General features: G+C 38.0%; 1 long non-coding RNA gene across 1 annotated transcript; it reads right to left on the bottom strand.

Moving 5' to 3' along the window:
- Positions 1-812: 812 nt before the first annotated feature.
- Positions 813-3,259, bottom strand: LOC109690401 (uncharacterized). The gene is made up of 2 exons (XR_002212794.2): positions 3,060-3,259; positions 813-1,416 (listed from the first exon to the last, which is right to left on the bottom strand). It is a non-coding gene; the product is annotated as an uncharacterized lncRNA (long non-coding RNA).
- Positions 3,260-14,899: the final 11,640 nt, after the last annotated feature.

Raw genomic sequence — 14,899 nt, forward strand, 5'->3', positions numbered from 1 at the left:
TTAAATAAGATGTCTTCTGTGGTGCTTAATATGTGAAAAGAATTCTTCCAAGTCTTACCTTGTATTTGAGATAGGCTATTTATGAAGATTTTAACAGAAGCTAGAATTCTAAGTTGACATTGGGGCCATCGGGTCCTTAGGCTCCCTAGGAAGCCAATGTGGTACAGTAGTTAAGAGCCAGGTTCCTGAAATCTGTTAGGTTTGAATCGGAACTAGTCTTTTTTTTAACTAGTCTTGAAACCTTGAGGCAAGTTACCTTATTACTCTGTATTGAGATGTGAAAAATTTATAAATGGCTGTCATTGATAACACTTGTAAATTTCATCTTTGTATTTATCTGTCTTTCCTATTGTCATGCTAGGTAGACAGGCCTGATAGCAAGACAGAACAAAGTCAGGACCCAGAGGCTAGTAAGGAGGTAAGATTTAGTGCTTATATCTCAGCTGGCATGGGTTTATATCAAAAGATTGCTTAATTACAGAGAAGGAGGAATGCTGTTACAAATCAGAGTACAGACCAGCGGTTGATAAAATTTTTCTGTAAACAGCCAGATATTAAATATTTGGGATTTTGTGAGCCATACAGTCTCAACTACTCAAGTTTTTGTAGTGTGAAAGTATATATAGATAATATGTAAATGAGCAGCATGGCTTGTTCCAGTAAGACAGTTTATAGATACTGAAATTCTTTAAATTTTTTTTAACCATGTAAAAATACAAAAATTGTTAGCTTTTAGTTTTACCAGACTTACTCTGTCTGAGCCTGAAGACTGTTTCACAATTTCAAAGAATGAAAATCATGGACAAGGAGAGTAAGGTGGGAGATTTTATTAAAATAGAAAAATAGCAAAGAGTAGAGCTCCCAGAGCTGGGAGGAGTCCCAAGAGAGGGTGCCAGAGAAGTCACGTGGTCTTGAGGCTGTTCTTCATTTTCTCCTGAGTATTGCTCAATTTCCATATTAATAGGTGTGCAGAAAGCAGCATTTCAATTGGCTATGCCTGCAACATTCTGATTGGTCATGCCCTAGCCCTTTTTGGTGTCTTCATTCTAGTATATCCTGCTTTTCCCTTCTTTCTACCTTTTAAGGTCACAGGGAGGTCATAGGGAAGGTTTTCAGGGTATCTTTTGTCCTAGCTATACTGTCTACTGTTAGCTAATTGTCTAGCCTTCTTGCTTATTCCCCTCATCTGAAGAAGTAAGGGAAAAGGGGTGATGATAGCTCTTTGACTGATTCGAGCTAGAAAGGGGTGTTGGTAGGAGACAGCAGTTAGGGTGTTCTCACAGAGGCCTTTCTAAGAGTCCCTGGTAGATGGAGGTCTTTATTTGAGGCTCTCATTTTTGTCTTAAATTTAAGAGGTGACAAGGGAAATTTAGTTGATGGGTTGCCAGGACCAGGAAACATCCAGTTGCTTTTTCACTAAGAGAAAAATCAAACTGAAATTAGTGAAAACCATCCTTTAAAGTAAAAGATTTTTTTTTAATATGTGGATAAAAAAACATTAAGGTAAATAAAGTCTATAGATTTAACATTCTGAAAACACCTGCCACTCATGGAAACAGTAAAGTTGATTGGTAGCTGCTATAAAGATGACAGTTGGTATCCATATGTTGTGTATTTAAGATATAAATGGTCAGAGTTTAGTGGAGTTAGCCCTTGGGTTGTATAATTTGTAGTTTTATAGCCTGGAGACAGGAGGACACAAACTTGGTCAAAACATTACTATAAGGTTTAATAAGGAGCTCATCTGGATTTTTTTCTGGAGCTGCAGAAACAGTAGATGATAAAGAGCCAAAGGGAGTTCTTATCCAGTTGGAAGGACAGGAATTGAACATCAGGCATTCATGCTTAGGGGTCACTCCTTTTTAGCCTCTTGGCTTTAATTGATTTTGGAGATGCAGGCCACAAGCAGCTCTATTTGGGACCTGACAGTTTAATCTCTCTTGTTTGAACAGTTTAGTCTTTTGTTTTTTGAACAGAAGGTAAAACAGGTCCTGTCTGGGGTTTGCACCAGTGGGAGGAGGGAGGATGTGGGAGGGTGAATATGGTGGAAATTATGTATTCATGTATGAAAATGGAAAAATGAGACCTGTTGAAAGTGTTCCAGGAATGGGAAAATGGGGGACAAAGGAGAATGATGGAGGGTTGAATTTAACTACAATATATTGGAAGAACTTTGGTAAATGTCATAATGTTCCCCCAGTCCAACAATAATAAAAAAATACTAAACTTTTTTAAAGGTCCTTCATGACTAGGATAACTTTGTCCCAGGAGGTCTTTTCTCCTTGCCAGGATAAGATGTCCTGGTTGGTTTGATTTGATTTAGTCCCATGTTGGAGGGGAGTGACAGGTAGGTCAGGTGGGAGTTCTAGTGCCCTTAAGACTCTTTTTGGCCAAATATAAGCAACAAAGAAGTTTAGAAGAAGTGGCCCCTAGGCTGAACTTACTTGAAGTCCATTAAATTTAATTTTGTCTGCCTTACAGATTATGTCTCGATGTCTTAAAAAATGTTCCTTAGATTCCTTTGTTAGATAGAGGTATACTTCTGTAGAACATCAACAGGCAAAAAAGTTTTATAAGGAGAATACAGAGCAAAGCCAGTTAGAGCAAATATTTAAAGAAACAAATGTTTGGAAAATAAGTACTTGCTAGAGGTGTTTTCCATGAGTTTGATTGTAAATGCCTTAGAGAAGGATCTAAACTACAGATGACAAGAACACTTACAACAGCCATTGTTAGAATTTTAAAATATTTGGTAATTGACAACAATTCATTGACAGCATTACATTAGTAATGTTACAATTAAGAACACCTGTACACAAACCTACACATGTCTACCATCCTTGGCAATTTTAATTTAGAGGAAACTACTTGGTATAGCTGTTGCTAGCACCTATTGGTTCAATTAAGTACAGAGACACAGTACTCAGGAGACTCTTATTTCAGAGAACAGGGTTTTTATTCAAACAAATTCACACGGTGCTTTCCTATGGATCCTAATGCTGTCTCTGCTACCCTAGCCAGCCAGGAGTTACTCAGACCTTCCCCCAAGTCTCACTCACCCTGTGACGTCTTCTCAGCTGACGAGGGGGGCATAGCTCATCCCAGGGGATTCTCACAGCCACCGTGTTCACAGTTCACTGGCGGCATCAATGGTCGTGGGGAGAAGGGGCATGCTCACAAGCGGCAGCTGCCTCCACATCAGGGCCTTGGGATGGACTCTGATGGTGTGGTCTCTGGTGGGCAAGGAGGTGAGCGAGGTTTTGGGTTCTGGCCTGAGTTTATATACCCGGTGGTGACCTCACCACCCCTGTTATCTGTACCGTCACCTTAGGGTTAGCTTGTTTGCATATCAGCCACCACCTTAGGTTTGGCTTATTAGCATATAAGCCTGTCACACGCCGGCTGGTTTCTAAGTCCTAACACACACTAGCTAATACTTCTTCAACAATTTTTTATACTTTAACACAATACAAGCCTTCAATACAACAACAATCTTATATGTGTTCACCACAATAGCACTTTTTTAAAACATGGAGAACACAAATACATTTAACATGTAAAGGAGCCAGCATAGTTAGCACTACAATTTAGACATATCATACACATACACTAACTTTGTTTTTACCCTTGGGAGTAAAACCTTGAGTCTTTTGATAGGTAAGATAACATATATATAGCACTACCAAAACCTAAAACCCTAGAATTTTTTTTTTTTACCAGTTAGGGGAGCAGTGTCAGTGAACCCAAATAGCCCCCACTTTTTAATGTTTAATTATATCCCATATAATATATTTATATTATGTTTATCCAGTCAAGACAAATAGATGTAGTTCCTATTCCAAGCAGTAGGGCTGCCCAAATGGCAGGCCTCTCCCATCTGGATGGCATTAACCAGTGACAGAAATGCCAAAGGTTATTAACCATTTTTATATGTAGGAGGTTCAGATGTGATGCAGATTTTTTTTTTTTGAAGTATTGAACTCAGGGCCTATACCTTGAGACACTCCACCAACCTCCCCCCAACCCCCGGCTTTTTTGGGGGAAGGATTTTTTGAGGTAGGGTCTCACAAACTATTTGCCTGGTCTGCCTTCAAACTGCAACCTCCTAATCTCTGCCTCCTGAGTAGCTAGGATTACAGGCATGAGCCACCAGCACCCAGCATACATCTTAGATAAAAGAGAGCATCACATCAGCTAGTTGTGTTACCTGTACTAAACTTACACATTTTTAACTCTATAAACATTTGTGTAGTGTTCAAATCAATCTTTGACATATAGTTCATACATCTTTAGTCACAGACGCATATAGGTCACTAGCCATATTAGAATTACTTAGGATAATAATTATCCATAATTATGAGGTAGTCTTTTAGAAGACTTGACATAAACAGACTTTCAAACTTTGATTTAGTTATGACTCAGTTAAATCAGTAGTCAAAACCCTGAAAAAGCAGAATACAAGCAATTACTTACCTTGATAAAATAAAACTTTTCCTATAAGCCTGTTTTTAGCAGTTACTAAGAGCAGAATATTTATTTTAAGACAGAGAATTTGGTGCTAGCTTTACAACAACCTATTAAATTTTGACGTTAGGAAATTCTTAGATAATTCTTGCATTACAGACAACTTAATCTCATATAATAAGCTCCACCTGTTATATATTTTAAAGACATATGACTTTCTGAACCTTCTGGGGCTTGTCCTTATCCCCCCCCCCCCCTTTTTTTTTCCATTTTGGAACAATCCTTCAGGAAAAATCTCACTTTACAAAATCCTTTCTCATTTTAAAGCATTTTCTTTTTCCATGTCTTGAACATGGAAGCCATTTTGGACAATCTGTTTTACTTCCCTGAGCCTATTTTTCCTTGTCTTTCAAATGGAGCTAATAATTGTTTTTTCAAGGATGTTTGGAGGATTGAATGACATGAAATAATGTATTAAGTGTCACTAGTTGAAGGCTTTGCATACAATAGACTGCAGTAGATGATGGTTAATAAATCCCTCCTTTCCTCTCCTCTTCCTTCCCTTCCCCTCCTTTCCTTCTCTTCTACCTTCCTCTTCCTCTTCCCTTCACCTTCTGCTTACATCCCTGAACTCCTTTAATGCTGTTGTTGCTTTGTCTCACCTGATTCCTGCTGAATGCTTCCAGCCTGTCTCAAATGTATTATACTGGGCAAAGGAGAAGCCAGTCATTAGAAAAAATAAGATTTCCTGAGGATGGAGTGTCATGGACTTGGGGAGCCATGGTTTAGTAAAAGAATTTATGGAAACAGAGTAGGAGAAAGCAGATTTATTAGGATGGCATTAAAAGGGGAGAAAATGGTGTGCAACTAGTCAAAGAAGATAGTGCCCTGAGACAGCATTTAGAGTAAGTAACCTCAGGTTAGGCCACATTTGATTGGGTTTCTCCCTTTTTTTTTTTTAACTGATTAGTTGTTTCTTCCTTGGATCATGTGGGAACATCTCTGTGAGCATAGCTTTTACTTCTTTGGCAACCCCCCTCCAGCCACCTGATTCATCCCCCCACATTCCTTCCGTCTGTTCCTTGCTACTCTTTTGTCCACTGTGTCTCCTTATCTATATGGAACCTATGAAACTTCCCTGAAAAGAAAAAAGAAGTGAGCAAATAAGCTTTATGGGATAATTCCGAGTCGAAGTTGAGGGCTTTTTGAAGCCTAGACAGGAGAGTGAGGACGGAAATCATCAGTAGAAGGAAAGAAGGAAGAATATTGGCTGAACATTTGTGATTCTCAGCTCCTGGGACGTGTGGGAGGGTATGGATGAAGAGCCTAAGAAAAGTCTTTCCTCTTTTCAGTGAGAGATATATCCATAGAGTTGTGTAGAACTAAGACTCTAGAATGTATAGAAGAAAAATACCTATAGGTTTGAAGTAGAGCTGGGAGTTTAGCTCAGTGGTAGAGCATCTGCATTGCATTCATGATGTCCCTGGGTTCAATCCCCCAAACCAAGAGAGAGCTGGAAGTTTAAGTTCATCATGAAGAAAATAGAAAGTATATAGTTTCAAGAAAAATAAGGCCAAAGTATGGATAAATTAGGTACCAGAGTTGACTCTCTTGTGAAACTTTCTTTGTAAACTCAGTATTTTCCCTTTTTTTTTTTTAAGCTCTAATTCTAGTAATAAAAATGGTTTAGGAAGTTATAGGACCCATCGAATATGACATCAGCAGCACAGGCAAGAAAAGTAAAAATATAAATTGGACACTAAAATTTAAAATTTCTGTGTATCAAAGGACACAAATGAACAGAGTGAAAAGACAATCTAAGGAATGAAAGGAAATATTTGCAAATCATGTATCTTATCAGGAGTTAATATTTTAAAAATATATAAAGAACTCTTACAAGTCAATAATAACAACAAAACCAAGTAAGTCAGTTGAAAAAATGGGCAAAGGACTTGACATTTCTCCAGAGAAGACGTACAAATGGTCAAGAGGCACATGAACAGAAGCTCTTCACTAATCATTAAGGAAATGAAATTCAAAACCACAAGATACAGTAGGATGGCTACTAGTGTTGGTAAGGATGTGGAACCCTTGGAACCCTTGTGCACCATTGGGAATGTAAAATGGTGCAGACACTATGAAACTATGGTGATTCCCCCAAAAATTAAAAGTAGAATTACAATTTGATCCAGCAGTTCCACTTCTGAATACATACCCTAAAGAATTGAAAACAATATCAATGAGATATTTTCACACTTATGTTCATAGCAGTATTATTCATAATAGCCAAAAGGTGGAAGCAACCCAAGCATTCATCACAAAATGAATAAATGAGGTATAAAATGTAGTATATAAACACGTTGAGATATTCGGCTATAAAAGAAAGGAAATTGAAGGTTAGAAAGAATTGAAGTGAGAACACATGAAAGTTAGACATCAATGTCATATTTACCATTATTCATAATAGCCAAAAAGTGGAAACAATCCAAATGTCCATCAGTGGATGAGTGAATAAACAAAATGTGGTATATGCGTGCAATGGAATGTTGCTCAGCAATAAGAAGGAAAGAAGTACTGATTCATGCTGCAGTAGGGATGAACCCTGAAAACATGCTGTGTGAAAGAAGCCAGTCACAAAGACCATGTATTCTGTGATTCTCTTTATATGAAATGTCCAGAATAGGCAATCTATAAAGACAGAAAGTAGGTAGATGGTGTTTACCAGGAGTTGGGGATACAGGATTGAGGGTGAGGGAACAGGGAGTGACTGCTAATGGGTGTGACATTACTTTCTGGAGGGATAAAAATGTTCTGGAATTCAGTTGTACAACTTTTTGAATATAGTGAATTGTAAATTCACTGAATTGTGATGATTCAAAGGGTGAATTTCATGGTTTTGAATTATGTCTATAACAAAAATGAAGAATGATAATTACTTTTGTCATCATCTTGGAAAATGGTTTCATAAAATACAAATGAAAATTCTTATGTCATCTGTTGCAAAATAATCATTCGTAGGGCACATTCTATAAAGTACATTTTTGATTAAATTATAGATCAATCACTAAAACAGATTGAAACAATAAATTATACCTGATAAGTAAAGCATCAATTTTTGAGAACTTTCCTTGTTTAAATGATAGAAAAGTTCAGCTCAAATAAGCATCTAGTTTTATAATTTCATATGTAAGCAAGAGAAATGGTTACATGATCACGTCCCAATGAATTACTTACTAAAATCATGTTGAGAGTTACTGCGGTTTTGTTTCACTTCTTTGAAAACAAAGGTAAGTATACATTTATAATTGCAGTTGAGTATAAATAGAGACCAGTTTGCAAAATGAGCCAGGATGTATAAGTCCAAGGTAGGATTATAACATGATAAGTAATTCCTTTATTATTTGTTTCAGTAAAAGTGGTCGTATTTGTGCTGCCTGACATTAGCAATCATAATCTGATTTATAAAAACAAAATGTGAAAACTTAGTAAGTCAACTAATGTACTAAATAGAGCACAGGATTTTGATATTTGTGAAGTAGCTATTAATAAGTTAGAAAATTAAATTTTAATACATAAATGTGTGTGATAACAGACAGCTTCCAATAACTTTATCATTGTAGGTTTTAGCAATTCGTTTTCAAAATCTTGGTGGTTATGTATAAGCTATACAGCTCAAAGTCATGTGTGGGATGGTACTTAGTTTTTAAAAACATTATCTCACAAAATACACACTATATAGACAAGAATGACTTAAAGTTGGGTTGGTTTATTATTTCTTCACTCACAGCATGCAAATTATTGCTAATGATCATCTTTTTTTTGTCTGTTTTGTAGTGTTGGGGATCCAACCCAGGGTCTTAAACATGTTATGCAAGCCCTTTATTACTGAGCTACATCCCCAGCCACTAATGATATTAAAAAAAAAATGTCGGAATGAGTTGGAACTCTTAAGCTATTATCCTCAACTTTTACTTTTCTTTGCATCATTCATTAGTAACAAAAGGCACTGGAACGTTTTTAAATTTCTTCATAAAGTCCTTTTCAAAATTAGCCAGCATAAGTTTAGTCAAATTCCAAGGACTTGCTATTAAAAAAAACAACAATGTAGTGGCTTTTTATGTTTTAATTCCAGCCTCTAAAACTAGAGATTCTAGAGACATTCAGTATGAAAGGGGAAGGAAAGAAAGGCTGATAAATACTTTGCTGACTTTGTCTGTAGTGTAAGATAAGGTACACAAGGAAACAAGAGGAGTGCAACTATTGTAGAACAGATTATAAACAGGTACTGAGTGGATCAGAAAGCAACCAGGTGTTTGTCCTGTGGACTGTGTATTGTTTTCTGTCTGCACTATTTTTAGGTAATTTTATATAGTTAGAGAAAGCAGCCCAATAACCCTGGAGATCTTACCTTGTGTCCTTAGGTTGTGGGGAATTGCCTTTAAGGAAGTGGGCTTCCAGGTAGATAACATTCAGGAAAAAGAATAATGATGAATCATGTTGGGCTAGATTTCATTCTCTCTTACCATGTGTGAAAATAGAGTTGGTTAGATGCTAAGCTCAGGACTCTGTTTGAATTTATTGAACCTTACTCCTAATTGTCTTTTTCAAAGTTGTGTGGCAGGTCCATCCATTCTGCAACACCTTGATGTACCTCTGGCTATCCTTTTAAAATACTTATTGTACTCTTACAGTTTATCTTCTGTAGATAAAAATAAATGAATTTAAGTAAATCCTGTAATCTTTTTTAAGTTTTATTTTTCTCCTTAGTGATATTGGGGTTTGAACTCAGGGCCTTTCATTTGCTAGGCAGGTGTGCTACCATTTGAACCAGGCCCACAACCCATTCCTGGAGTCTTTATAGGTAGGTTTGCTATTCAGAGCAACTCACTCACAGAGATTGTTCCAAATCATAGTCTTCAGTGTTCAAAAGATCATGATTAAATCCTTTAATCAAGACTGTTACATAATTAGAGGCTTTTATATTCCAATTAACAATTTTCTATTAAGTAATGATGAGTATAATCTTTTTTTATTGATCCAAGGTCTGTTGACATTTTTCAGATCCTTTAATTAGTCCCTTAAATATGTTTATATAGTTAAGAACAGAAATAAACCTCACTTCACCCTCTCCCTGACCAGTTACTGTGAAAAACTCATTGAGTTAAAAGATTCATCTAGCTAGAATGTTAAGAGGGATATATCAAGAACCTTAACATCACCTGGCAGATGATAGGCTGGTCTCCAGCATGTTCCATCTCTTTCAACAGTCAGGACCTAAAACTCACCAGGCAGAGGCTTTTTAGCACATTTACATTTAGGGATGAAGACAAAGTAGAAAGACCAGGCTGTTTTCTTCCTGAGACAAATTTGCTTTTTTATTATAACTTTTTTCTTCTTTCATTCTTTTTCACATTTTGATCTTGTGTCTCATTTTTCTTCTTTAAAGTTGCCTTAGTTTTTCTGTATGATTTTCAGTTTCTGAATTTAATTCTCCATTTCTAAAGGAGTATCTGCTAAAGCTTCTTTGTTTAATGTCATGTTTTATAGTAGCCCCATCTCTGTCTTGCTGCCTCTGCCTCATGATCTTCAGTAGGACCTTTTGAAAGACCAGATAGAGATCCAAACAGCAAACACAGTGACCATCCTTGGGTGGCTAGGAAGAAGCCAACCATAAGGTAGAGGAAGTGAATCCCTCATTCTCCAAAGCTGAGAGTCCTTCCTAGTCTCTTCTCCAACTACCTTCTCGGCTATAGTTTTCTTTCTTTTTGGTGGTACTGGAGTTTGAACTCAGGGCCTCAAGCTTGCAAGGCAGGCACTCTTATCACTTGAGCCACTCTACAGCCCTGTTTTTATGTTGGGTTTTCAAGATGGAGTTTCTTGAACTATTTGTCAAGGGTGGCTTCAAACTGTGATCCTCCTGATCTCTGCCTCCTGAGTAGCTAGGATTATAGGTGTGAGCCACCGGCTCATGTCATTCATCCAGTCCAGAGAATCACCAAAGATAAATGTGCAGGATAAAGGATTGACAAAGTAGTCCTGCCTATTTCAAAGAATGATTTTGTCCTCTACCAGCACCTGGGAGATAGCCTTTAAACTCCTGGGATATTTTGCCTGATAAAAATCTCTCTGTTTATCTGGGGCAAGGATTTATAGTGGGAGTCTTAGACCATGTTGTTTGGATTTTGGAGCCACAGGTTGGTAAAAGAATTTACCGAAAGGGGAGAATAGGAGAAAGAAAAAATTTATTAGGATACTGTTAAAAGGGAGGGACAGTGAGCAGCTAGGCAAAGAACATAGTGCTTGGAAACAGGGTTGAGATTAGGTTTTATATGTTGGGGTAGGCCACTTATTATTTCCCTTTTTATGGACCTTACTGGTTGATTGTCTTTTCCTTGGTTGATGGTTGAATTTCTCACAACCTGCACGAACATCTTCAGAGGTTGGCTTTTACTTCCACATTCCATCTGGCATATTTTGAGGGCTTGACCCACCTTCACATTCTACCTGCTCTTGGTTTTTTTTTTCTTTTTCTGTCCACCAAATGAGGGGGTCCTCCACACATATGACAGCAGATTGACCTCTGAAGAGGCTGCAGACTGATCAGTCTCTGCTGTGTGGGCACTGCATGACTGATGCTCAGTGAAAACCATGGACACCCAGGCTCATAGGAGCTTCCCTAGTTGGTAAGTATTCATGCCTATTGTCACATATCATTGATAGGAGAATTAAGTCCTGTCTGTCTGGCTTCAGTGAGAGAGGACATTTAGAAGCTTGTTTGTGGTCTCTTCTGGCTTCTGCTTTATTGCCTTTACTGATTTTTAACTTAAATCCTTTGCTATAATAAACCATAACCATTTTCTCAAGTTCTGTGAGTACTTCTAGTAAATTGTTGAATGTGAAGGTGGTCTTGGCGACTGCTGACTGTTATAAGGTAGCCCAGTCAGTCTCTCTGGCTCCCCCATTCTCTTAACACCCTTTGTGCTGAGGTGAGGTCGTGGGGGCCTGACTGAGGCTTGGACTTCACTTGCTCCTTACCATACTGGGTTGATACTTTGAGATGGAGAATTGGTCTCAGTCAACCTACTACTCTTCCTGTTATACCTCAGTGTGTAGGCAAACTTTCTCTTACTGTCAACAACCTCTGCCAGGAGTTCCAGGCTTACTGTAACCCATTTAAATATGGGTAGGCCAGAGGTTTTATAATTAAACATATTTATGTGTGTGTGTGTGTGTGTACACATATATTCATACATAATACATATGTATATATATGTGTGATACTGATTATAGACTTACTAGAAATTTTGTTAACACTGTGATTTAGCTTGGTCTTTCCTAGTCCCTTTGTCTATGGTCCAATTCATAGGGTCTTTAGAAGTCTGGGAGTGGTGAGCCTAACAGGGCTAAATGGCTCTTGTTTATACCCCAAACCCATTCACGTTTTCTCCACCATTAGGGAATGGTTTTCTAGATGCCTGCTGTTACTGTTAAATGTCTACCTTTTACACACTGGCAGCAAAAACTGGAACATATTTCTTCTTTTTTTCAGCCATTTCCTTTTTTACCAAAGCCCTTGCCCTTCCATTTAACAGGATTTTGCACACTCTCCTCCCCCCCACACACTGAAGAGATCAAGTCCTAGTACCTTCTTGTATCTTGCAATTTCTGCTCTATGTTTTAGGCTCTTAGGTTTCTGCTGGACGAAGATGTGAGCTCTTGTCTTAGGAGAGGGGATGAAGGGTCAAACGAGATGCACTTGAGAAATTATGGCCATAATGATTTTGTCTAAAGTATCTGAAATCTAAGTGCACTAATGGTGACAGACAGGGTTCAGTTTCTAAGGAAGACTCACAGCAATGAAAATGACAGCCTTTATAAATCTATGATTTATTATAATAAAAGGGCCCAAGATAGTACTGGCATTAAAATAAGGAACTATATCACAGCCAAAGACTGCATTACCACAGGAGATCTGGAAACTCCAGGCCTTAACTCCAGTGTCCTCTCCTTTTAAGGATCATATGTATTTGGGTCTTTTCTAGGTCTAGGAACCACTGACATGTACATGGAACATCTTGACTCCAGGGAGCTCAAAATGGAATTTCACCCAGGGTTCCTTAATGGTTGCATAGACATATTCTTGCTACATAATCAACCCCAACAGCAGAGTCTCTTGGGGCCTCATGGAGGCCAGATCATTAATCTCACTGATAACAATAAATGCTGAAAGCTGAAACAAACTGCCGTGGAACTTCTCTTACCAGTGGTTACAAAGCAATACTATTAATCAGGACATTTTGTGCCTTAATCAGGGGTCAGTGCCTTGCAGGTACTTTAGCAAAACAACTCAGGACAATTCTAAGCCTTCTGGAATTAACCCTTACAGCATCGTTCACCCCTACCTGTGCTGCCATTTCTGTTACCATTCTTGTTTTTCCTCCTGGAGGAGGATGCCTTAGAGGTTTCCCATTTGCACTGGAAGTCTTTTTTTTTCTTCCAAAATATTTTTCTCCTATTGAAAGCGAATTTCCAGCCCTGCTCCAAAGTCTCCTAAGACTTTTATTTCGAGCAGTCCAATGCAGTTTGATCCACCTGACCTGTAGTTGATGTTTGAGTACTAATTTACTCTTACTGAGAAGTAAGTTTGAGCCCAACCAAGTTGGTTGCTTGGGCTAAGATGCATGAGTAAAAATCACTACCACAAGAACTTTAGTTTGGTTATGCCGTAATGCTTCCCATAGCCATCCACAGAGAATTTCTGGCTTTCCATTCTCAGGAATGTGGTCCCACAAAGTTAGACTTAGTTATTTTCCTTTTTATGTGATCTGAGTGTCCCCGTTGTTTCTCTACCTCTTTATGGCTTTCCAGCCATAATAACAGGGTAAAAAGCTGTTTTTACAAATAATTTTTTTTTGGTGGGGCTCAGGTGTTTGCCCTTGCAAAACAGATGTCGCTCTACCACTTGAGCCACATCTCTAGTCCATTTTGTTTTGGCTGTTTTGGAGATGAGAGTCTTAAGAACTATTTGCTCAGGCTGACTTCAAACTGCAATCCCCCAATCTCAGCCTACCAAGTAGCTAGGATTATACGTGTGAGCCACCAGTGCCTGGCTACAAATAATTTTTTTGACATTCAGAAGACCCACTTTGGGGGGAGGGGGGAGAAATGACCCAAACATTGTATGCACATATGAATAAAAATAAATGAATAAATAAATAAAACAAAAAAACCCCTGAAAAGCCAAAAAAAAAAAAGACCCACTTCTACATCATATTCCAGTACTTTCCTTAATCCAGCATCACAATTAATAGTCATATAATATTCATTATGGTTATTATTGATCAGTGTTCTTTAGATTAAGGTAGATATGTATTTCTACAGTTTGCTTCCCAGCTTAGGTTTTCAATAATAGCCCTATCCTGTGAAGTGGGACCCAAAAGTCAGTCTTGTTAGTATTAGTCCATATAGTTATAGTCAAAGCTTTCATCTGTTCACCTATTTTGGGCACATAGACTTCTCATGGAAGTACGGTATATTCATTGTGTCAGCTACTGTTCTGTCTATGTCTTGGTTCTTCAAAAGAGTAGGTTTTCGAAAACAAAGTCCTTCATTTCAAGAAGCATTTGAGGTCAGAGTTAAGAAAGAGTATTATTCTTTCACTCTAAGATTCTCTGAAGGTACCATAATTGCATTTTCCCTTTTGTAACATTTATGAACTGTTCTCCCTCAGCAATAATTTCATTTTCATTTACCATTATCCATTTTATCATTAGCTTAAATCCAAATCTTTCTCCTAAAGTAGGTTCTTCTGGCTAAGTCACTGTACTATACTACATTGCCGGTAGCAAGATGAGATATACTAGGACTTCCCCTTTTGTTCATTCCCTGTGGTAAGGGGTCAGATTGGATAGAGAGAAATGGGACTACACTTCTGTGAAGAAAAAAAAAATTGCACAGACAGCCCCAACTTGACAAGGTGCAAGGGGCAAATAATCCAGTTCATCAATTGCTTTGGAAGTTTTGCCTTTAGGTTTAAATTAATAGAAATTATCTTTCTGTGTTAGTCAATTTTTGTCACTGTGGAAAAATATCCGAGAAAACAACTTAAGGGAGGAAGGATTTATTTTGGCTCATGTTTTCAGGGTTTCAATCTGTGGCTGGGTGGCTGGCTCCATTGCTTTCAGGCTTGTGGCAAGGAAGAACATCATGACTGAAGGGCATGGCAGGGAAAAGACTGTTCACCTCATAGCAGCCAGGAAACCAAGAGAGACAGAAAGGGGCCAGGGACAAGACCCTCTTCAAAGGCACACTCCCATTTACCTATTTCCAGTCAGGCCCACCTTCAGCTACCTCCCAATAATGCTATCAAATTATGAATCCATCAATGGACCAATGTACTGATGAAGTCAGAGTTCTCTTGATCCGTTCACCCATC

The sequence above is a fragment of the Castor canadensis genome, chromosome 4, assembly GCF_047511655.1.
Source record: "Castor canadensis chromosome 4, mCasCan1.hap1v2, whole genome shotgun sequence".
In the NCBI taxonomy this organism is placed as follows: Eukaryota; Metazoa; Chordata; class Mammalia; order Rodentia; family Castoridae; genus Castor; species Castor canadensis.